Source organism: Sus scrofa, chromosome 1 (genome assembly GCF_054392235.1).
Source record: "Sus scrofa isolate SSC_HxYL_T2T_F1_AM1 chromosome 1, Sscrofa_HxYL_maternal_Yorkshire_Landrace_v2.0, whole genome shotgun sequence".
Classification (NCBI taxonomy): domain Eukaryota; kingdom Metazoa; phylum Chordata; class Mammalia; order Artiodactyla; family Suidae; genus Sus; species Sus scrofa.
Genome location: NC_139383.1, coordinates 197,614,805 through 197,641,160, shown reverse-complemented (window position 1 = coordinate 197,641,160; position 26,356 = coordinate 197,614,805). Strand labels below are relative to the sequence as shown.

At 37.8% G+C, this 26,356-nt stretch overlaps 1 protein-coding gene and 1 pseudogene across 2 annotated transcripts in view; both read left to right on the top strand.

Annotated features, from left to right (window-relative positions):
- LOC100737723 (small ribosomal subunit protein eS7 pseudogene) overlaps positions 1-18,833 on the top strand; it is a 50,837-nt pseudogene extending 32,004 nt beyond the window's left edge.
- SLC35F4 (solute carrier family 35 member F4) overlaps positions 1-26,356 on the top strand; it is a 263,750-nt gene that overhangs the window by 126,084 nt on the left and 111,310 nt on the right. The window lies entirely within an intron of this gene.

The following is a 26,356-nucleotide window of genomic DNA, read 5'->3' as shown; positions in this document are numbered from 1 at the left end:
AATAGGGGAAAGTCTTTCAGGATGAAATTCTTATTATATTATTGTTGTAACTTTATTAAATCACAAATCGCCACAGGAAAATAAGAATGGAAAATAAGAATAATAAGTAAATAATCAGGAAACACTGAGGAAAACTGAATAACAAATAAAACAGCAGGAAAGACTAGGTCACCCGAGAAACAATCCATGTTCTCCAGCACAAACATGGAAATTGCTTTCCCAGGAAAGCCCCAATTCTTCCCCATAAACATCAAAATGAGAGCTGTGTAACCTGAGGCCTGGCCTCGGCTTGTACCATACAGGCAGGCTTTCATCCTGACCAGAGGCCCTCCTTTGGCTTGCACTGTTCAGGTGAGCTTTTTATCCTGACCAGAAGCCCGCCTTCGGCTTGTACCATTCAGGTGAGCTCCCTTCCTTGGTTAGGAATCTGCCTTCAGGTTTTTTTTGCCTTCAGGAAAGGTCCTTGTTTTGAGTCCTTGCATTTTCTCGGCTCCCCGCACTGAGTGAGGCCAGGGGTTGAACCTTCATCCTCATGGATGCTAGTCACATTCATTTCCACTGAGCCACGATGGGAACACCTGCACCAGACTTTTCTTTCCACACAGGAAATGATGGAGTGGTGGTCAAGAAGTCCTGGGAAGTAAACACTTGTTCAAAGTTGTGCAATGACATTTTGGGTCTCTACATTTCTTCACATTAAAAAAAAAAATGTTTTGGGAGTTCCTGTCATGGCACAGTGGTTAACGAATCCAACTAGGAACCATGAGGTTGCGGGTTTGATCCCTGGCCTTGCTCAGTGGGTTAAGGATCTGGCATTGCTGTGAGCTGTAGTGTAGGTCGCAGAGCAGCTCAGATCCCATGTTGCTGTGGCTGTGGCTGTGGCTGTGGCCGGCAGCTACAGAGCCGATTAGACCCCTAGCCTGGGAATCTCCATATGCCACGGGTGCAGCCCTAGAAAAGACCAAAAAAAAAAAAAAAAAAAAAAAGTTTTGAACTGTCTGGTTGTAAGTGTGCTGTTCTTCTGTTCATCTCCAGTTCCTGTGGGCTGGAGAAAAAGTGAGGAGAAAAGCTTTGGGATCAGGGTCCTATTGTTTGGCCCTCTGAAGGCAACTGTAGAAAGTTCCAGCTGGGAACCCCAAAGATCTTTGGGAATCTGTGGCTCACTGCATCTTGCCTGTGGTCTCTTCTCCAAGGAATAAGACCCAGCCAGCCCTCTTGAAGAAGGAAATGAGCCCTTTGAGACACCTGTTTTCAAAGTGGCCAAGTATGATAATCAAAAGTACTGGGATAGCATAAAAGAGGTTTGAAAGGACATCTTGATATTTTTCAGCTTCTTAGAGTGATTCTCTGTAGAATGAATAGCAAAGAATTTCCTGAGTAGTTTTTGAGGGGATAGCTAATGAGTAAAAAGGAGCAGGAGAGCAGTTCGCCTATGCTCAGCTTAACATCAGTGAGCAAGGGAAGTGTTAAAGGAGGTGGGTACAGATTCAACTGCTGGTTACATGGGGAATAAGGATCTGGTATTGGATTAGTCCTTTCCAGAACAGCTCACCTCTCCCACTGCCGACCTGTTGGCAGTTGCCACCATCGTTAGCCCTTTGGACAGAGTAGGTGATGACAGGGCCAGGTGGAGTACTCATCTTCATCTATCTGGCTACTTGGGGAGCAGCTTCTCTGAGGATCACATACATCCAGCTTTGTCCTGTCCTGTGAAGTTTGCTGTTTGTACTTGCCAACTTGAAAACTGTCACTTGTTCAGGGTTCAGTCGTAAAGGACACTGATTTTAACTTGATTTGCTACCTACTATATATTCTAATGAGATGGTAAAGGAAGAAGAAAATAGATATTTAAACTCTACCATGCACAACTTACTATGCTTCCACTTGCTCTGTTATCTCATTCTCTTTCTGTGAAAATGATGCAATTAACCCCATTTTACAGATGATCAAAATGGCACTCAGCGAAGGCTGTATAGCTTATAGGTTTGAATTGAATTGATTTTAATCGGTAGCTATTTGACTCCAAAGTTCTAATTTCCTTTCACTCTGTGCCATCTGCCTCAACAGAACCACTGGTGGCTGGTTTATACTTGTGCATGTAAGGCCAATATAAACTGTAGCTTAACAAAAAGAATATGTGCTTAGATATGTATGTAATTTTTTAAAAAGAAAGACAGTGGAGTTCCCTGGTGTCTCACTGGTTTAGGTATCCAGCATTACCACTGCTGTGGCTTGGGTTGCTGCTGTGGCATGAGTTTGATCCCTGGCCCAGGAACTTCTACATACCATGGGCGTAGCTGAAAATAAATAAAAAATAAAATGAAAGACAGTGTATCCCACAGAAAAGGTAGGACTAGGACTCAAAAATCATTGTCCTCATGGATTGTGGCACAGTGCATTGTCTTTATTTTATAGCCAACCGCAGATTACTGTTGTCTCATGTGCCCAAATGTAGTCATCCATAAAATGGGAATTAGACTGAACAAGCTCATGCAACATTGTGCAGATAAAGTGATTAATAATAGAAAAGCACTTTGAAAAGAGAAAGTGTTCTGCTACTGCTGTGCTTTGCTGGTCTAGAACAAATCAGTTTTGAAGTCTCTCTTAGTCTTAAGATGTTTAAATTAGATGAGGAGTTGACATAATATTTTTCACTGTTTCTGTTAATGTGCATGCTTATGAAAAAGGCATAAGGCAAACATTTTGATAAAATGTAATTGACAACTTGAAGAATGAAATTTTCTTTCACCTAAATTAAAGATGCCAAAAAGTTATATGAATTTTTCACACAAAGACCTGTCATACACAAGGGCATAAACTGTCAAAACTGCTAAGAGCATATCCTGTAAAATAGAAGAAAGTAAAATGAATGGAACGTGTTCAGATTTGGTAGCAGTTTTCTGTTAAGCATCATCTTTCCCAGACTTTTTTTTTTTTTTCTCTTTTCAGGGCTGCACTCATGGCATATGGAAGTTCCCAGGCTGGGGGTCAAATCAGAGCTGCAGCTGCTGGCCTACACCACAGCCACAGTAATGTAAGATCTGAGCCACATCTGAGACCTACACCACAGCTCATGGCAACGCTGGATCCTTAACCCACTGAGCAAGGCCAGGGATCGAACCTGTGTCCTCATGGATACTAGTCAGATTTGTTTCCACTGCACTGCAATGGGAACTCCAAACAGACTATTCTTTAATCAAGCTCATGGATACAGTTTTGTCTCTCTTGGCGGCTGTTTGTTATTTGGTCTCCTTCATATTCCCGGAATATTCACATTCTTCAATTCCTGGAATATTGGAGATACAGTAAATAAGTTATCCCATGCAATTGCACATTTACTTTTACATAAAAATCTTACACAATCTGTACTCAAAGAAAAGTTAACATTGGGATATAGATTATATTTTAGAATTCATCATAGTTCTTTTTAAAGGGATCTTTTGAATGTCTACAACTTTGTACACCTCATATTTCTAGTTCTCTGGGCCTATGTGTCCTCGAACTAGATCAGCTTATTCACAATCAGTTGGTTTATTTACTACAGGGAAATAGAATTTCTTCAATTTAGCCAAAATAGCCTACTTTTTTTTTTTTTTAATGGTCACACACATGGCAAATGGAAGTTCCCAGTCCAGGAACTGAATCTTAGCTACAGCTGTTACCTACACCGCAGTTGGCAACACCAGATCCTTTAACCCACTGCATGGGTTGAGGATCAGATCTTGCCTCCACATTAACCCAAGCTGCTGCAGTCAGGTTCTTAACCCACTGCACCACAGTGGGAACCCAGGCCTGCCTTTTTTGATATAGTTTTCTTGAGGTAAGATGGCTTCCTGGTGTGATCTCTCTTTTAGTATCATTAAAGTTATTCTATGGCAAATCTTGATTTGTAAGAAGAATGGCTCAAGCTATTTACTTTTAAAACAATTTTTTTAAATCAAAGTATAATTGATTTACAATGTTGTGCTAATTTCTGCTGTACAGCAAAGTGACCCAGTCATGCATATATATATGTACATTCACTTTCTTCTATTATCTTTCATCACTTTCCTCTATTAGCTTCCATCATGGTCTATCCCAAGTGACTGGATATAGTTCTCCATGCTGTACAGTAGGATCTCATTGCTTATCCATTCTAATGTAATAGTTTGCACCTACCAACCCCAAACTTCCAGTCTATTCCTCCCCTTCCCCTCTTTTCACTGGCAACCACAAGTCTGTTCTCTATGTTTGTGAGTCTGTTTCTATTGTATAGATAGGTTCACTCATGCCATATTTTAGATTCCACATATGAGTGATATCATATGGTATTTGTCCTTCTCTTTCTGACTTACTTCACTTTGTGTGAGAATTTCTAGTTCCATCCATGTTGCTGCAAATGGCGTTATTTTGTTCTATTTTATGGCTGAGTAGTATTCCATTGTATATATGTACCATATCTTCTTAATCCTTTCATCTGTTGATGGACATTTAGGTTGTTTCTGTGTCTTGGCCACTGTGAATAATGCTTCAGTGAACATAGGGGTGCATGTATCTTTTTGAATTATAGTTTGTCTGCATATATTCCCAGGAGTGGGATTGCTGGATCATATGGTAGTTCTATATTTAGTTTTCTGAGGTACCTCCAAACTATTTTCCATAGTGGTTGTACGAATTCACATTCCTACCAATAGTGTAGGAGGGGTCCCTTTTCTCCACATCCTCTCCAGCATTTGTTGTTTGTAAACTTCTTATGGCCATTCTGACTGTTGTGAGGTGGTACCTCAATGTAGTTTTGATTTGCATTTCTCTAATAATTAGTGATGTTGAGCATTTTTTCACATACCTACTGGCCATTTGTTGTCTTCTTTAGAAAAATGTCTATTTAGCTCTTCTGCCAATTTTTCAATTGGATTGTTTGGGGTTTTTGTTGTTGTTGTTGTCATTGAGTTGTATGAGTTATTTGTACATCTTTGAGATTAATCCCTTGTCAGTTGCATCATTTGCAACTATTTTCTCCCATTCTGTAGGTTGTCTTTTCGTTGTTTTTTTTTATTATTATTATTTATTTGTTTTTTATGTTTTCCTGTGCTGTGCAAAAGCTTGTGAGTTTGATTCGGTCCCATTGGTTTATTTTTGTTTTTATTTCTATTGTCTTGGGAGATTGACCTAAGAAAACATTTGTACAGTTGATGTCAGAGAATGCTTTGCTTATGTTCTCTCCTGGGAGTTTTATGGTGTCATGCCTTATGTTTAAGTCTTTAAACAAGCTATTTACCTTTAAAGCTTGATTAAATGTGGGAGAAAGGATAACTTTAAAGACACATAGGTTTAGCTGTATTTACTTGCTGAAAAGAATTTTCTTGAACATTTGCTATTCATGTTAGGAGATGGGCTCTAATGTGGAAGAATGTTAAGGCAAAATGTTGAAGGCCTCTTTACACCATATTCCTCACCTCCTAAAACACCATCATTTAGTATTTCGGGGCAAAAACATGGAAGTAATTGTCCCTAAATCCTCCATTTTTTTGTTGCTATGAATCAAATGTACTTTTTCATCAAATCAGGAAATTAAGTATTCATGGTTAGAAACAATATCCCTCTTTATATGTTTTTATATGCATATAGAAGAAGATGGAAGAGTTCCCGTTGTGGCTCAGTGGTTAATGAATCCGACTAGGAACCATGAGGTTGTGGGTTCAATCCCTGGCCTTGCTCAGTGAGTTAAGGATCCAGCGTTGCCATGAGCTGTGGTGTAGGTCGCAGACGCGGCTTGGATCCCGCATTGCTGTGGCTCTGGTGTAGGCCAGTGGCTGCAGCTCCGATTCGACCCCTAGCCTGGGAACCTCCATATGCCGCAGGAGCGGCCCAAGAAATGGCAAAAAAAAAAAAAGAAGATGGAACACTTCCCAATTTATTATACATAACTTTATATATTATAATATACCTTTAAGGTATGTTACATATACCTTTTATTATATATACCTTCCCAATTTATGATATATACCTGTATATACAGTTTATACACAGAAATTTATGTGCGTATCAAGAAATTTATTTTTTTAGATATTCAATAAGCTATTAAACATTTTCCTTAAGGAAAAAGTCTATATGATTTACCCACAAAAGATGGATTTGCGTCTTACTTAAAAGAGCTATAAATGCCTAAAAGGGCAATTTTCCTTAATCAGTTCATTGATTTTCCAGCTTTAATTAAGACAGTTTAAAAACTTGTTCAATGGAGCAGCACAACTCCTTTGTGTTTTTGGTTGGCATCTGCTGTCCTCCTTCTGGAATTCATTTATAAAAGTAATATATTCATGCTTTGAGGTCCTGGAATGAAATCCTTTCTCTGGGTAGCTCTTGGAAACTGAATCTATTAAGTTGCTTTCTAATGCTATTATCTACTTGAAACCTCAACAAGAATTACGTTGGATATTTTGGAAAATTCTTTCTAAAATGGTATATTTGCAATCTTTGTAAACATAATGGTGATTTGTTAAATTAATTTTAAAAAACTAAAACAAAAACCTTCTCTGGAACTTGGGCAAAAACACCAAAAACTTAAAAAAAAAATGCACGTCCATCAAAATATCAATTGTACTTCTGTGAATTCATTCTAAGGAAGAAAATAATCACAGACGTGCTCTAGCAAGATCTTTATCATAGTGAGTTTGTAATAACAAACAGTGAAAGTATCCAAATGCCTATAACTAGGGTATGAGCTAAATAAACCATGGGGCATCCGTACACAAAAAGCACGATGGGGAAAGCAATGACAGAAATTAGCAAGCACTTATTTAATGCTAACAAGATGCTAGATGCCCTTAAAAGTAGTTTATTTACATTAATTCAAATAATTCCCTTAAAAATAGCAATGAGGTAAATACTATTATCATCCCTATTTCATGTGGGAGGAACTGATGCATGAAGAATTTAAGGACCTTGCCAAAGGCCACATAGCTAACAAGTGGTGAAACCTGGATTTGGACCCAAACGGTGTGCTTTAAGCACTTATGTCTTAACTGCTAATTTATGCTACTTTATATAGATAAAGTAGATTATAGAATAACTGTACATCATGATTCTAAAGACATAAATGTGTGTGTGTCTATAAATAGGCACACATAAAAATATGTGTGTATACATATGTATGTGTATATGGGAGTATAAGGAAAGAAATTGAAAAGTACATATCAAACTGTTCACTACGCAGTAGACTTTTTAAATGTTGATTTTGTTTATTTGAATTTTCTAAATGTTCTATGATGACCATGTTCTGGGCCATTAAACAAACCTTAACAAATATTTTAAAAATTTTAAATTAATAAGGAGAATATATCTGATAAATACTTAAATGTTTAAAATTAAACAATACACTTCTAGTTGATCAAGGAGTCAAAGAGAAATTCCAAAGAAAATTAAAATTACTGAACTGAATGAAAATGGAAACAGGGTACATCAAAATTTGTGGTATGCATTTATAATCATGCATAGAGTTTTATCAATAAATACTTAGACAATAATACAAGTCTCAAGTCAGTGATCTCAGTTTCCACCTTAGGAAACTTAAAAAAATAGAAAGAAACAGAGAAAGCAAATTAAACCCAAAGCAAGCATTGAAGAGTAATAATAAAAATTAAAAAATGAAAACAGAACAGTAGAGGAGATCAGTGAAACCAAAGATTGGGTCTCTGAAAAGATCAATAAAACTGATAAATCTCTAGCCAGTATGACCAAGAAAATAAAAAGAATACAAATTATCAATATCAGGAATGGAAAAAAGACATTGCTATAGACCCTTGAGACATTAAACAAATGATAAGGGAATATTACAAATAGTTTTACGCCCATAAATTTGATAAGATGAAATGGACAAATTCCTGGAAAAACCTAAACTGCCAAAACTTACAGAAGAAAATGTGAGTTATATACAATAAAGAAATTGAAGTCATGGTTAAAAACCTCCTGAAGGCCCAGATGGCCTCACTAGTGAAATCTACCAATCATTTAAGGAGTAAATAATAGCAATTCTACACAATCTCTTCCAGAAAATAGAAGGGGAAGGAACACTTCCCAATTTATTCTATAATACCAGCATCTTCCTGACACTGAAATCAAAGATATTAAAAGAAAATAAAACTACAAACCAATATCATTCGTATTAGGGAAATACAAACTAAAACAATGAGATAGCACTTTCTACCTTTTAGTTAGAACGACTAAAAGTTAAAAATCCCTGACGTTACCAAGTACTGATGTTACCAAGTTGCATATGTTAGTTTAACATATGCAAATCAATTACTGTGATATACCATATTAACAGAACAACAACAAAAAAAAGCCACATGATAAGCTCAATAGACACAGAAAAAAACATTTAACAAAATGGTTTTTTTTGTTTATCCATTCGTGATACAATCTCTCAACAAAATAGTAATAGAAGGAACATACAATATAATAAAGGGCACATATGAAAAGCCAACAGCTACATCCAAATGGTGGTGGGGGAGAGCTTTCCTTCTAAAATCTAGTACAAGGCAAGGATGCTCACACTTACTGCTTCTGTTCAACATAGTACTAGAAGTCCTAGCCAGAACAATTAGACAAGTAAAGAGAGAAAAAGCATCTAAATCAAAAAGAAAGAGGTAAAATTATTTCTTTTAGCAGATAACATTATTATATACATAGAAAACTCTAAAGACCCAACAAAAACGAAAAGCCGTTAGAACTATTAAATGAATTCAGTAAATTTGCAAGATACCAAAACATACAAAAACCCTTGCATTCTATGTGTACAACAAAATTTTCCCCTCCCCAGATATTAAGAAAATGATCTGACTCACATAGTGACAAAGAGAGTAAAACACTTAAGAATAAACTTAACCAAAGGAATCAAAGACTTGTACATTGAAAATTATAAAACACTGATGAAAAATATTACAGAAGACACAGAAAAATGGAAACACATCCCATGCTCATGAGTTTCAAGGGTTTGTCTTGTTAAAACATCCATACCACCCAACGTTATCTATAGATTTATTGCGATTCCTCTCAAAATTTCAATAGCATTTTTTTCACAGAAGTAGAGAAAACAATCCTACAATTTTTATGAAACTACAAAAGACTCCAAATAGACAAAGCAATTTTGAGCAAATACAAACCTGGAGACATCACACTTTCTGATTTCAGAATACATCACAATGATATAGTAGTTAAAAATCATATGGTCCTGGCATAAAAGCAGATACATAGACCAATGCAACAGAATAGAAGGCCCAGTAATAAACCCACACTCATATAGTCAACTAATATTTGACAAGGGAGCCAAGAACACTAAGTGGGAAAGGAATAGTCTCTTCCATAAATGATATTGGGAAAACTGGATATTCACACACAAAAGAAAGAATTTGGACGCCTATCCTACACCACTCACGAACATTAACTCAAAAGGGATTAAACAGATGCAAACCTTGAAACTTCTAGAGGAAAACATACAGAAAAAGCTTCTTGACATTGGCCTTGGTGATGATTTTTTTGGGAGGATAATAACACCAAAAGTAACAAAAGCAAAAATCAACACTTGGGGCTACAATCATCTGCACAGCAAAAGAAACAGTTAACACAATGAAAAGGCAACCTATGGGACAAGAGAAACATATGCAAACCATATATCCGATAAGGGGTTAATATCCAAAATATATGAGTAGCATAAAATTTAATAGCAAGAAGACATATAATCTAATTTGAAAATGGGCAAAGGACCCAGAGAGATGTTTTTTCCAAAGATGTACACATGGCCAACAGATACATAAGATTCTCAATATCACTAATCATCAGGGAAATGCAAATCAAAGCCACAATGAGATATCACCTCATACTTGTTAGAAAGTGATTATCAAAATATGAGATAACATATTGGTGAGGATGTGGAGAAAGGAACTGTAGTATACTGTTGGTAGTAATGTAAACTGGTATAGCCATATGGACAAAAGCATGGAGGTTCCTAAAAAATTATAAATTAAAAAAATTTTTAAACTTAAAGTAAAACATATGATACAGAAGTATCACTTCTGGTTTTATCCTCAAAAGAAATAAAATTACTGTGTTAGCTATTTGCACTGTCATGATTGTCGCAGCATTATCCGCAATAGCCATGATATGGAAACAAACTGTCTTTGACAGATGAATGGCTACAGAAAATGTGATATATGTGGGGGGATGTGTGTGTGTGTGTGTGTGTGTGTGTGTGTGTGAGAGAGAGAGAGAGAGAGAGAGACCCTGACATTTGTGACAACATGAATGAACCTAGAGAGCATTATGCCAAATGAAATAAGCCAGACAAAAAAAAAAAAAAAAAAAACAAGTTCTGTGTGATCTCATTTATATATGGAATCTAACATAGATAAACTCATAGAAACACAGAGTAAAATGCGTGGTTGCCAGGGATTGGAGGGTGAGGAAAATGGGCGGATGTTGGTCAAAGTGTACAAAATTTCAGTTATACAAGATGAATAAATTCTGGAGATCTAATGTACAGCACCGTGACCACAGTTAACAATACCATATTCTATACTTGAAAGTTGGTAAGATGGTATCTAAAGTGCTCTCCCCGGAGTTCCCGTTGTGGCGCAGTGGTTAACGAATCCGACTAGGAACCATGAGGTTGCGGGTTCAATCTCTGCCCTTGCTCAGTGGGTTGATGATCCGGCGTTGCCATGAGCTGTGGTGTAGGTTGCAGACGCGGCTCGGATCCCGCGTTGCTGTGGCTCTGGCAGTAGGCCGGGGGCTGCAGCTCCGATTCGACCCCTAGCCTGGGAACCTCCATAAGCCATGGGAGCAGCCCAAAGAAATAGCAAAAAAGACAAACTAAATAAATAAATAAATAAAGTGCTCTCCCCTGCCCCCACCCCCACACATACAAAGTTAACTATGTGAACTGATAAATACAGCGATTAGCTTGATTGTAGTGCTCATTTCACAATGTATATCAAAACATCAAGTTGTATACTTTAGTTTTTTATTTTATAATTTTATGCAATTTTTAAAGGCCACCCTCCATTTACAGTTATTACAAAATATTGATTATACTCCCCCTGTTGTACAGCACATTCTTATAGCCTATCTACAAATAGTTTGTACTTCTCAATCCCCCAGTTTTATATTGCCCCCCCAACTGGTAACCACTAATTTATTCTCTATATCTGTGAGTCTGCTTCTTTTTTGTTATATTAATGACTTTGTTGTAATTTTTTAGATTCCACATATAAGGGGGTATCAATACAGTATTTGTCGTTCTCCACCTGACTTATTTCTCTTAGCATAATGCCCTCCAAGCCCATTCACATTGCTTCAAATGGCAAAACTTTGTTATTTTTTATGGCTGAGTAGAATTTCATTGTGTGTGTGTATACACATTCTTTATCCATTCATCTGTTGATGGAAACTTAGGTTGATTCCATATCTTAGCAATTGTAAATAATGCTGCTATGAACATTGGGGTATGTGTATCTTTTCAAATTAGTGTTTTTGTTTTTGTTTTGCATACATACGCAGGAGTGGGATTGCTGGATAATATAATAATTCTATTTTTAGTTTTTTGAGAAGCTGTTTTCCACAGTGGCTGCACCAATGTATATTCCTACCAACAGTATACAAGTGTTCTCTTTTCTCTACATCCTTGCCAACATTTGTTAAATGTGTTTCTTTTTTTTTCTTTTTTTAATTTATTACTCAATGAATTTGTTGCATTTATAGTTGTACAATTATCATCACCATCCAGTTTTAGAGGATTTCCATCCCACAACCCCAATGCATCTCCCCACCCCCCAGGCTGTCTCCTTTGGAGACCATAAGTTTTTCAAAGTCTGTGAGTCAGTATCTGTTCTGCAAAGAAATTTATTCTGTCCTTTTTTCATATTCCACGTCAGTGAAAGCAATTGATGTTGGTGTCTCATTGTATGGCTGACTTCACTTAGCATAATTTCTAGGTCCATCCATGTTGCTAAAAATCCATGTTCACTTAGCATAATTTCTAGGTCTATCTATATTGCTGGTCTTTTGTTCCTTTTAATGGCTGGGTAATATTCCATTGTGTATATGTACCACATCTTCTGGATCCACTCCTCTATCAATGGGCATTTAGCTTGTTTCATGTCTTGGCTATTGGAAATAGTGCTGCAGTGAACATTGCAGTACTTGTGTCTTTTTGAGTCATGGTTTTCTCTGGATAGATACCCAGGAGTGGGATTGCTAGATCAAATGGTAGTTCAATTTTTAGTTTTCTGAGGCATCTCCATACTGTTTTCCACAGTGGCTGCACCAGTTTAAAATCCCACCAACAGTGTACTAGGGTTCTTTTTTCTCCACACCCTCTCCAGCATTTATTGTTTGTAGACCTTTTGATGATGGCCATTCTGGCTGGTGTAAGGTGGTATCTCATGTGGTTTTGATGTGCATTTCTCTAATAATGAGTGATGTTGAACATCTTTTCATGTGTTTTTTGGCCATCTGTTTGTCTTCTTTGGAGACTTGTCTGTTTAGATCTTCCACCTATTTTTGGATGGGGTTGTTTGTTTTTTTGGTATGGAGCTGCAGAAGGTGTTTATAAATTTTGGAGATGAATCCCTTGTCAGTCGATTCATTTCCAATGATTTTCTCCCATTCTGTGGGTCATCCTCTCACCTTGTTTAGGGTTTCCTTTGCTGTGCAGAAACTTTGAAGTTTGAGTAGGTCCCATGTGTTTATTTTTCTTTTTATTGTCAATACTCTGATAGGTGGATCTGAGGAAGATGTTGCTGTCGTTTATGTCAGAGAGTGTTTGGCCTATGTTTTCCTCTAAGAGTTTTATAGTGTCTGGTCTTCTATCTAGGTCTTTAATCCATTTTGAGTTTATTTTTGTGTATGGTGTTAGGGAGTGTTCTAATTTCATTCTTTTCCATGTGGCTGTCCAGTTTTCCCAGCACCACTTATTCAACAAGCTGTCTTTTCTCCATTGTATATTCTTGTCTCCCTTGCCATAGATTAGTTGGCTGTAGGTGCATGGGTTTCATTCTGGGCTTTCTATCCTGTTCCACTGATCTGTATGTCTGTCTTTGTCTCAGTACCATACCTGTTTGAAGATTGTTGCTTTGTAGCATATTCTGAAGTCCGGGAGCCTGATTCCTCCAGCTCCATTTTTCTTTTTCAGGATTTCTTTGGCTATTCTGGGTCTTTTGTACTTCCAAACAAACTTTAAAATATTTTGTTCATGTTATATGAAAAATGTCCTTGGTAATTTGATAGGGATTGCATTGAATCTGTAGATTGCCTTGGGTAGTACAGTCATTTTGATAATATTAACTCTTCCAATCCATGAGCATGGTGTATCTTTCCATCTATTTGTGTCATCTTTGATTTCTTTCATCAGTGTCTCATAGTTTTCAGAGTACAGGTCTTTTGTTTCTTTAGGTAGGTTTACTCCTAGGTTATTTTATTCTTTTGGATGCGATGGTAAACGGGATTGCTTCCCTAATTTCCTTTTCTGCTTTTTCATTGTTAGTATATAGAAATGCTGTCAATTTCTGTGTATTGATTTTGTATCCTGCGACTTTGCCAAATTCATGGATGAGCTCTAACAGTTTTCTGGCAGAGTCTTTAGGATTCTCTAGGTATAGTATCATGTCATCTGCAAATAGCGATAGTTTTACTTCTTCCTTTCCAATTTGGATTCCTTTTATCTCTTTTACTTCTCTGACTGCTGTGGCTAGGACTTGCAGAACTACCTTGAATAGTAGTGGCGAGAGCAGACATCCTTGTTTTGTTCCTGATCTCAGCAGGAATTCTTTCAGCTTTTCACCATTGAGAATGATGTTTGCTGTGGGTTTGTCGTATATGGCCTTTATCATGTTGAGGTAGGTTCCCATTATGCCCACTTTCTGAAGGGTTGTTATCAGAAATGGGTGTTGGATTTTGTCAAAGGCTTTTTCCACATCTATTGAGAGGATCATGTGGTTTTTATTCCTCAGTTTGTTAATGTGGTATATCACACTGATGGATTTGTGGATATTGAAGAACCCTTGCATCCCTGGGATAAATCCCATTTGATCATGATGTACAATCCTTTTAATGTATTGTTGGATGTGGTTTGCTAGTATTTTGTTGAGGATTTTTGCATCAATGTTCATCAGTGAAATTGGCCTATAGTTTTCTTTTTTTGTGGAGTCTTTTTCTGGTTTTGGTACCAGGGTGACAGTGGCCTCATAGAATGAGTTTGGGAGTATCCCTTCCTCTGCAATTTTTTGAAATAGTTTAATAAGAAGAGGTGTTACCTCTTCTGTAAATGTTTGATAGAATTCATCTGTGAAGCCATCTGGTCCTGGACTTTTGTTTGTTGGAAGTTTTTTAATCACAGTTTCAATTTCAGTTCTTGTGATGGGTCCATTCATCTTTTCTTTTTTTTTTTTTTTTTTTTTTTTGTCTTTTTGCTATTTCTGGGCCGCTCCCGCGGCATATAGAGGTTCCCAGGCTAGGGGTTGAATCGGAGCTGCAGCCACCGGCCTACGCCAGAGCCACAGCAACGCGGGATCCGAGCCGCGTCTGCAACCTACACCACAGCTCACGGCAACGCCAGATCGTTAACCCACTGAGCAAGGGCAGGGACCGAACCCGCAACCTCATGGTTCCTAGTCGGATTCGTTAACCACTGCGCCACGACGGGAACTCCCATTCATCTTTTCTATTTCATCTTGGTTTAGTCTTGGAAGATTGTACTTTTCTAAGAATTTGTCCATTTCTTCTAGGTTTTCCATTTTATTGGCATATAGTTGCATATAGTAGTCTTTTATGATCCTTTGTATTTCTGTGATGTCTGTTGTTACTTCTCTTTTTTCATTTGTTGTTCTTTTTGATAATCACCTTCTAACAGGTGTGAGGTGATATCTCATGGTTTTGATTTGAGTTTCCCTGATGATTAGAGATGAGCATTTTTTCATGTGCCTGTTGAACATGTTCGTTTCCTCATTGGGAAAAAAAATGTCTATTCAGTTCTTCTGCCCATTTTTTAATTGGATTGTAAGAAGAGATACTGTGAAACTCCTAGTAGAAAACATAGAACACTCTTTGAAATAAATCACAGCAATATTTTTTTGGACTTGTCTCCTAAAGTAAAGGAAATAAAAGTAAAAATAAACAAATGGAACCTAAGTAAATTTAAAAGCTTTTGCACAGGAAAGGAAACCATGGACAAAACAAAAGGGCAACCTACTGAATAGGAGAAAATATTTGCAAATTATATGACCAATAAGAGATTAATAGCCAACGTATATAAACAGCTCATGCAACATAACCCAGTTAAAATTTTTGTCAATTAAACCTCAATAAGGATGATATCTTCTTGGTCCACCCACATTGTTGCAAATGGAAGAACTTCTTTCCTCTTTATGGCTGAGTAATATCCCAATGTGTACATGCTCATGTGTTTGTGTGTGTGTGTATCACATCTTCTTTATTCATTCATCTGTTGATGGACATTTTAGGGTACTTCCACATCTTGGCTATTGTAAATAATGCTGCTATGAACATTGGGGTGCATGTGTCTTTTTGAATTAATGTTTCCTTTTTCTTTGGATATATAACCAGGAGTGAGATTGCTGGATCATATGGTAGTTTAGTTTTAGTTTTTTGAGGAACCTCTATACTGTTTTTCATATTGGATGCACCAGACTTCCATTCCCACCAACAGTGTACTCGGGTAGCCTTTTTCCCACATCTTTGCCAACATTTTGAATTTGTAGGCTTTTTGAATGGAATTAAATGTCAGACAGAGAAAGACAAATACTCTGTTATCACATCTGGAATATAAAAATAAAACAAACCAAAGTCTAACAAAACAGGAACAGACTCTCACAGCTATAGAAAACAAACTAGTAGTTACCAGTGGGGGGAGGGAGGTGGGGGATGGGGGTAGTGGAGGGAGATGGGGGAGGGGCAGGACAGGGGTAGAGGATTAAGACATACAAACTACTATGTATAAAATAAATAAATAACAAAGATATGTTGTACAGCACAGGAAAATATAACCATAATTTTGTAATAACTTTAAATGGAGTATAATCTATAAAAATACCAAATCACTGTGTTGTATGCCTCAAATTAATGTAATATTACATGTTGACTATTCTTCAATTAAAAAATATTTTAAAAATTATGCCTTAATAAAGCTGGAAATAGTAAATCAAAGTGATAATTGAGATATACTTCTCTTTTCTCAGGCTGTCCTTAGTTGATTTTGGTATTATGGCTACACAAGCCTCATAAAACATGTTGGATATCTTGCCATTTTTTTCTAGTTTCCTAAACAATTTGTTATAGTACTATTGTAAAGGTTTGATAAAACTTGCCAGTAAAACTGTCTAAGCCTTTTATTTTTTGAAAGTGTATAAGTATTTAGAAAAGCGTTTTGACTATCAATTTAGTTTATTTGATAAAATTCTACATCTCTTCATCATTTTCAAAAAAAACCAATTCCTTCTGGAAATAGGAAACTAAATGTTCATAATCTGTTAAACAATATACACAAAAACCCTGAAGCAAATATAGTAATAAGGAAATGTTTAGAGCTTTATCTCTGCTCTGAAATTGAGAATAGCAAGGATTACGTCTATTCAGCATTATACTAGAGATCCTAGCTAGTGAAATGAGAAGAGAAAAAGCAATTAAGATATGAGGATTAGAAAGGAAGAAATAAAATACTATTTTCATGTGATAAGTTAATATGAGAGTTTTTCAGGGATGCTATATTATAAATATACAATTAGGTAATTGCAATTTTATATATCAGCAAAAAGCAGAAAATGAAAAAAAACCACTCGCAATGGCATTATCTAAGAATAAATCAAACAGATTACATACAAAACCTCTACACAGAAAACTGTAAAATACTATTGACAGAAATTAAAACAGGACTCATATAAATGGAAAGATATACTAGGTTTATAGATTGGAAGACTCAATAGTGTAAAGATGTTAATTCTCCACAAATTGATTAATAGAGTCTGTGAAACTCCTATCAAACTCCCAACATTATTTTTAATAGTTCCAAATGGAAAAAAAAAGTCTATTAAAACTAAAATGGAGGAGTTCCTGTCATGGCTCAGTGGTTAACGAATCTGACTAGGAACCATGACATTGCCTGTTCGATCCCTAGCCTTGCTCAGTGGTTAAGGATCCTGCGTTGCTGTACACTGTGGTGTAGGTTGCAGACGCGGCTCGAATCCCACATTGCTGTGGCTCTGATGTAGGCCGGTGGCTACCGCTCCGATTGGACCCCTAATCTTGGAACCTCCATATGCCTTGGGGTGTGGCTCTAGAAAAGACAAAACAAAACAAAACTAGAATGGATAAGTAACTATAGTATAGTCATACAATGGAATACTATTGTGATAAAAATACACAACGGTTTCCTCAAATGTGTGAATCTCACAAGCGTTACATGGAATGAAAGAAGCAAGGCACATTAAAATTGCTATATCAGGAGTTCCCGTCGTGGCGCAGTGGTTAACGAATCCGACTAGGAACCATGAGGTTGCGGTTCGATCCCTGCCCTATGCTCAGTGGGTTAACGATCCGGCGTTGCCGTGAGCTGTGGTGTAGGTTGCAGACGCGGCTCGGATCCCGCGTTGCTGTGGCTCTGGCGTAGGCCGGTGGCTGCAGCTCCGATTCAACCCCTAGCCTGGGAACCTCCATATGCCGCAGGAGCGGCCCAAGAAATAGTAACAACAACAACAAAAGAGACAAAAGACAAAAAAAAAAAAAAAAAATTGCTATATCATTACATTTACATGAAGTTCAAAAAACAGGCAAAACTTAACCTTAGAATTTGGAGATGCACACTTAGGTCACCAAACTATGAGGAAAACTAAGGATGTTGGTTCTGTTTAGAGGGAGAAGATGATGTTTGGGAGGGGACACAAGCAGCGCTTCTCAATCCCTCCCAATGGAAGTGATTACATGGTATTTACTTTGTAAATATTGTTTTACATCCTTAGTTTGTGCACTTTTAAAAATCTGTGTTATGTTCTACATTTTTAAAGGAATTTTAAAAATGAAGGAGTTGAACTGGATGAAATACTTTTCTTTCTGAAGTTTGACTCTGGGTCTGAGCATCAAAAATACATCAGATTTAGGACTCTCGCAATATCTAGGCCTCTTCCCAGGCCTACAAGCATCTGTGGCGGCAACGAGTGTTGCCGGCATCGTCAAGGTCCAGGACAAAGATCGTGAAGCCCAATGGCGAGAAGCCGGACGAGTTAAAGTCGGCATCTCCCAGGCCCTCCTGGAGCTGGAGATGAACTCGGACCTCAAGGCCCAGCTGCGCAAGCTGAACATCACGGCCACCAAGAAAATCAAAGTGGGCAGCGGTCGGAAAGCCATCATCATCTTTGTGCCGGTTCCCCAACTGAAGTCTTTCCAGAAGATCCAGGTGCGGCTCGTGCACGAGCTGGAGAAGAAGTTCAGCGGGAAGCACGTGGTCTTCATCGCTCAGAGGAGAATTCTGCCTAAGCCAACTCGAAAAAGCCGTACAAAAAATAAGCAGAAGCGTCCCAGAAGCCGCACCCTGATAGCTGTGCACGATGCCATCCTGGAGGACCTGGTTTTCCCAAGTGAGATTGTGGGCAAGAGAATCCGCCTGAAGCTGGATGGCAGCCACTCTTCAAGGTCCATTTGGACAAAGCACAGCAGAACTACGTGGAGCACAACATTGAAACATTTTCTGGTGTCTATAAGAAGCTCACGGGCAAGGACATTAATTTTGAATTCCCAGAGTTTCAGTTATAAACAAATGACTAAATAAAATATTATTCACAGAAAAAAAATACATTATATTTAAAATTCTTGGGAAAGGACATGTGTCTGGTCCATGCTAAGATCCAAATTGGAATCCTGAGTGGGCAGAGAACCTTCACACACTGAGAAAAATGTTGAGGAATGAACAATATTGTATTGTTGTAAAACACTTCCCTTACATAAACTTAGTCTTAATGCCCAACTCATTTGGCAAGTTCAGCTCTTTGCAAAGTATACATATTTTTTAAAGAGAGTTGAATACAAAAAAAAAAAGAAGAAGAAGAAGAAGAAGAAGCACTATGAAACTGCCTGTACTTAATTTCCTGGAATGGTCTGCTCTTAGAGAAGCAAAACCAGTTTTCATGTTCATTGCTGAAAACATTTTTACTTAATAAAATAGTCTTTGGAATGATGAAGCATATAGTATTTTCTACTTTGTCATGTTTAGCTTACTCCAATAGGTAGTTATAAAAAATTGTGTGGTACAGTTGTGTATGCAATGGGCCTTTCTGGAAGCATTCATCTCAGACTTGTCTCGGTTTCCTGTGGCTTCCTAGGCCACTGGCTCCATCTGGAGGTGGAGATTTACATAGAAATTGTATGAAAAATGAGTAACTGTGTCTATTACAGGCCAGTCTTTTGGGTTATAAATGAAAGTTAGGTTCTGTCTCCTTGCTGGTTTTCTGGTATGAGAAAAGAGAAATTCTGATCCCTCTCCACAAGAAGGGGCCAGGGAATCTCTTGAGATAGGAAGTGAATGTAATTTAACACTCAGACCTAGGAAATTTGTCAAAGTAAGTGGTGAACCAAAATGGATTAATGACAGGCAAACTGTATTTCCAAACAATGAGAAGCTATTTCAACATCTTTTTTGAAAGGTAAGATGGTTACAAATTAAAAATTGAGGGGTTCTCTTTATGGCTCAGCTGGTTAAGGACTCATTGTCTCTGTGAGGATGTGGGTTCCATCCTTGGCCTTGCTCAGTGGGTTGGGGATCCAGCATTGCTGTAAGCTGTGGTGTAGGTCACAGTTGTGGCTGGGATCCAGTGTAGCTGTGGTGTAGGCCTGCAGCTGTAGCTCCAATTTGACCCCTAGCCTGGGAACTTCCGTATGCTGCAGATGCAACTGTAAAAAGGAAAAAAGAATTGTTAAACAACAAGAGACAGGCAATACGTGTGCAAGAATTTTTCAGTGGTTCTACCACCCATATATAGCACAATGGGTGATAATTTGATGTTGAGACTACAAGGCTGGATGGCAGCTACTTAGTAAAGACTAAGTGGACTTTCCATGTATGAGCATTTCCTTAGGAATCCTTCCAAGGTGGAACTTTCTTATACTAGGATTGATTGGGAATAAGAAAACCTTACTGGGTTTAGTGTAGAGAATTCCAAATGATATTCACTGATTTTTTTCCCAGAAATTGACAAGGGAGTATACAAAATAAAAACCTTTACTTGGCTTTCATGATCTCATCTCAATCCACGTTTCCATTCTTACCTCTTCTTTCACCCCTTTATTTTACTTTTCTGTCAGACCATTTGCTTCGTAGTTTTCTGTACATACACCATCGTGTCCCACATCTAAACTTTCTTCATTCGAGCATACCCTTTTATCCAACCATCTTTTCTTTATTTTTTTTATTTTCTAAAAATTTATTTCTCCAGGTTGAGATAAAATTGACATGTAACATTATATAAGTTTAAAGTGTACACACAATAATTTGATATATATGTATATATTGAAATGATGACCCCAGTAAGCCTAGTTAACACATCCATCACCTCACGTAGTTACTCACATTTTTCTGGTGAGACTCTTTAAAATGAGCTCTTAACAACTTTCAAGTACACAATACAGTGGTGTTAACTCTGGTCACATGCTATCCATTCGCTCTCTAGCACTTATTTATCTCATATAACTGAAATTTTGTACCCTTTGACCAACATCTGTCCAATTTCCCCTCCCTCAACCCTCGGCAACCACCACTCAGTGGTGCACCATTCTACTTTGTGAAATCAAAGTGCCTCCAGGTTTGTTCTCGCTCAAGATTTCTTTAGTTATGCAAGGTCTTTAATGTTTCCACACACATTTTAGGATTGTTTTTTCTATTTTTGTGAAAAATGCCACAGGAATTTTGATAGGGGTTACATTGACTTTATAGATGGCTGTGGTCAGTATGGACATTTTAGCCATATTCTGTTTTTTGATACATGATAGCTTCTCATTTATTTGTGTCTTCTTTAATTTATTGGTGTCTTACAGTTTTCAGTAGGAAATCTTTCACCTCCTTGGTTAAATTTATTCCTAAGTATTATATTGTTTTTGATGCTAATGTAGTGGGATTGTTTTCTTTTTCAAATATAGGAAGTGCCACCGATTTTTGCATGTTGATTTTGTAGTCTCCAACTTTACTGAATTCTTTGATTAGTTCTAACAGATTTTTGTGTAGTGTCTTCAGGATCGGGTATGTATAAGATAATGTCGGAGTTCCCGTCGTGGCGCAGTGGTTAACGAATCCAACTAGGAACCATGAGGTTGCAGGTTCGGTCCCTGCCCTTGCTCAGTGGGTTAAGGATTTGGCGTTGCCGTGAGCTGTGGTGTAGGTTGCAGACGCAGCTCGGATCCTGTGTTGCTGTGGCTCTGGTGTAGGCCGGTGGCTACAGCTCCGTTTGGACCCCTAGCCTGGGAACCTCCGTATGCCGTGGGAGCGGCCCAAGAAATAGCAAAAAGACAAAAAAAAAAAAAAAAAAAAAGTCACCTGCAAAGAAAGACAGTATTTACTTCTTCCACCATCTTTTTTTTTTTTTTTTTTTTTTTTTTTTTTTTTGTCTTTTTGTCTTTTTGCCTTTTCTAGGGCTGCTTCTGCAACATATGGAGGTTCCTAGGCTAGGGGTCTAATTGGAGCTGCAGCCACCAGAGCCACAGCAATGTGGGATCTGAGCTGCATCTGCGATGTACACCACAGCTCACAGCAATGCCGGATCCTTAACCCACTGAGCGAGGCCAGGGATTGAACCCACAACCTCGTGGTTCCTAGTCAGATTTGTTAACCACTGAGCCACGATGTGAACTCCAACTTCTTCCACCATCTTTATCTGACCAAATCCTACCACATCAAGACTGATCTTCCATAGGACCTCCTTTGTATGGCCTGCCACTCCTTAGCATTGATTATCTCTTATAAAGAATCTGTTACATTTTACATCATATAATATTAGTATTTTTTCTCTCCTGTTTTATTGTAACTCCTTAAGGGAATGGGGCCTATTTTCTAAACTCAAGCATAGCCCCTAACAGAGCCCAACTGAGTGTCTTTAACATGGCAGGCACTAGATTAATATGAGTTGGATAAGGTAATAAACAAAGGTAATCCTAAAAATGTAGTCGTGTGTGAATGACAATTATCACTGCGCTGTGAGATAATTAAACATAAATGGTCATCAGTTCACATAAATGCTTGCAATTAATATTACTTTTATATATTCAATATAAGCTTTAATTTTTCTATTGATTATTCATGCTCTAGTATGATAATCAGCACCCATGTTCTTAATTTTCCCAAATAGCGTGCCCATCACTACGTGTGCCCCAAATATGTTCTGGATCTGACTCTGTAACATTTATAAAATCCTTTCCTACCCATGAACTCCCATCCTTGGCTGCAGACTGCAGTTCCCTTGGACCTTCAGTATGTAAGAAGAAATTCAGTATCAGTCCATCATAGTGAGATTATACAATCTGCTAACTTGAGCATTTAGGCTTTCTGCCTCCCTTTTTAGTATGTTATCCAAAAGCTGGTGTGGCAGAAACTGAATACGAGGTTTTGTCTTTTCATGTCCTTCCTTCCTTCTTTTTTTTCCAAATTCTTTTTTTATCCAACACTTATTATAAGCCAGATACTGTGCTGTGCCCTCATTTACATCAATAAATAAGATGTCATTGAGCTTCTGTGGGTCACAACCTAGACGACAAGAATGAAAATAAATAAATCCCCAGATGTGCTAAATTGTCTCCACTTTTTCATCTCCTGTTGTGTTCTCAATCTATCCCTGGATTTCTGTCCCTAGATCACTATATAATTTTCTCTTTGTGTTTATTATCTCTCTCTCTCTTCTGGAATTTAGTTGCATGACAATGTGAACTTTGCCTTTCTTACTTGCTACAGTATTGCCAGCATCTAGCACATAGTAGGTGTTCTGTAGTTGTTGCCCAGTGAACAACTTACAATGAGGACTTGTACAGTGTTAGGGCTATTGACAGGAAGAACCAACTAACTCATTCTAAGAGACGCTGGCTAGGCCAGGTAGTAACATGCTATTTTAGGCTTAAAAGTTGAGGTAGAGAGGGAGTTTAGGGTTAGAGAGAGGGAATAGTGAAGACTATTCTAGAAAGAGCCAGTGGAGCGTGCAAAGACATGAGGTGTGAGAGGGCATGTCTCCTTTGAGAGATAAATGTAATTATCCAGTGTAGGCAGGGAGGCAGTAGTCAGAATGTTAAGAAATTTCAAGTACATCTTTAAAGCATTGAAAGGTCTTAAGCAATATACTCAATTTTTATTTTCCAAAGACACCTCTGGAAACATCATGGGGAAATGGCTTGGGGAGCAGGGACAGGAAAGTGAAGTCAGGCAGAGGGAGTTTTTCATTGGTGCTGCTGTTATGTTGTTGTTTCAATAACAGCCTCCTTCCTAGAAGTATTTGTGCATTTGAGATGACTTAACGCCCCATCAGGAGACACTTGCCATTCTCCAGGTAAATAAGATGTGGACCTGAAGGAAGCCAGTGGCAGTGGACTGGGGAGTGGTGAGAGAGACTTCAGAAGAAGTTAGGAAGCAGAATCAGCTAGAGAAGGGATGTAGACTAAGCAGAATCAGCTAAAGAGAGGAGTTGATGGTTGTGTGCAGGTTTCTAATTTGACTGAGGGATGATGCTATCGAAGTTAAGAATTTAGAGAGAGAAAGGAAACTGGAGTGAGAGGAAAGTAGTGCATTTTGAAATATGCAGAATTTAGAACACAGGATATTCAAATGGAGAAAAGGGAAGCACAGGAAAACAATGTTTTTCTTAATGCTGTATTTTCATTTAATATCTTTGTAAAGATAGCCTTTATTGTAGTTGACTAACAAATAATATGCACCCAGCAACTTTGATGTCATCTCAGCCAAAGTCCCTATATACAGTTGCTTTCCCTGGTACCAAGTATTGCGTTGCCATGGCACTATTTTAACCAGCTTTCTTCTTCTTTCTTTTCTATTAGATTTGAGAATAAAAATTTTTAAATTAATTTACAATGGTAAATAATGAGGAACCCTTTCTAATAACTCACAATGCTGCTTGAATTTCTAAGTATTTGTCACTTGAAGACCTCAACAAATCAACAAATAGATATTACCCAGTGGGAAGAATAGTGGGAAAACTGGGTTTCATTTGGATAGCACATCATTTGTTACATCTAGATGGAATCTCACCTACCTTGACATCCAAATATGGTTGCTCAGATTAAGGGGTGATACCTACCTCATTATAGAGGAAAAAACATCTCAGAGATGCAATCATCATTTATTTCTTCCTGGTTGTCTTTAAGGGCTTTTTCAATAGAAACTATAAACATACATGGTTGTATTCTGTTATTATCACTGTCTGAGTAAGCAATATAAAGAACCTGTAATCTCATCAAAATAACCCATTGTACCCTGTAATTTATAAAGCTGTCTCATGGTGATGCCACAGTTAAAGAGAACATCCATTCTGCAATGCAACAATTTGTGTTGTTTTTCCAAAGTCTTAATATGATGCTCTTAGCTGCAATCAAACCTAATTTATCCCAAATTCTGCTTGCAAAGAGAGTACTGGGTCCTGCATAGTAGTTAGGAACAAAATATGCCCCCCCCATTTATTTCTGAGTCTTTCTTGTAATCTCTTTGTATCCTTTTCAGTAACTTTTTTCCTGTCTCTCTCTCTTTTCCTCTTTAGTAACCCCTCTTTCAAATTCTTGATATATTTTTGAAGTATCGGTGAATGGGCCCTACCCCAAACCAATAACCTCAGGATGTCTCTGAATGAGATCTATTAGAATTTTCTAAACATTCCCTCAAAACATACCTCAAATTGAGAACCACCCCTCTCTAGGAGCAAGTCCATATGAATGACTCCTTGGACTTGCATTGTGACAATTCTTATATCTTCACAATTTTCATCTAAATGCACAGCTGTTTCAGTCTTCACATATTGTTGAAAATATCTTTTTCTCAAATTAGGGTCTCTTATTTATGTTTTTCGGAAATTACATTTCAGCACACTGATGAGTTTTTTTCTTTCTTCACATAATGAAGGATTCTATCACTAATAGCTGATTAATTCCTGGCAACTAAGTTAAGGCCAATAAAATAGATAATCCAAAGCACTGAAAAGTCATCTCAAAGGAGGGTCTTCTCTTTGAATGGAGAAGAAAGGATGTAGGAAAGAGCAGGAGAGAGGAGTTTCCTCGTGGCACAGCAGAAACAAATCCAGCCAGGAACAATGAGATTGCAGGTTTGATCCCTGACCTTGCTCAGTGGGTTAAGGATCTGGCGTTGCCATGAGCTGTGGTGTAGGTCACAGATGCAGCTCGGATCTAGCCTGAGAAGCTCCATGTGCCACAAGTGCGGCCCTAAAAACCAAAAAAAGAAAAAAGAAAAAAGGAAATAACAGGAGAGGCTAATTAGCTAATACTGGGAAGAGAGGGTTAGTTCAATAGCACACAGACCCTAGAGGAGGAAGAAGGAACACAGAACTTGAAATTCAGAAGCCTTATTGAGCTCTAGAAGATGAGAGAGGTCTTCAGAGTAAAGAATATATTTCATGTTTGGAGTAGAACAAAGAACATCTTTGTTCCAAGAGCACCTATTTCACAGGGACCAATCATGAGGAGTTCTAAATCCTACATATAAGCAATATCTAAACAAAGTCAATTAAAGCAAAAAATATTTTAAAATTCCAACTCTGAGTTCCCCTTGTGGCTAAGTGATAATGAACGTGACTAGTAACCATGAGGATGTGGATTTGATCCCTGGCCTTGCTCAAAGGGTTAAGGATTCTGTGTTGCCATGAGCTGTGGTGTAGGTTGCAGATGCAGCTCAGATCTGGAGTTGCTGTGGCTGTAGCGTAGGCTGGCAGCTGCAACTCCAATTCAACCCCTAGCCTGGGAAATTCCATATGTCACAGGTATGGCCCTAAAAAGCAAATACATACATACATACATACATACATAACAAAATTAAAATAAAATTCTAACTCAAATACTATTCTTGGTACCACTGCTGTGGTCATGAGCTTTCTTGTATCTTTTGTATCTTTTGATTGATGATGTGGATTTTGAACCAGTGAAACTTTGCATTATTTTGCTAGGGCTGCCATAACATCTACTGGGGGTCATAAACAACAGAAATTTATTTTCTCACAGTTCTGGACGCTGGACCCCCAAGACCAAGGTGTTAACAGGCTTGGTTCCTTCTGAGGTCTCTCTCGACTTGCAGGTGGCAGCCTTCTCCCTTTGTCTTTACAGAGTCCTC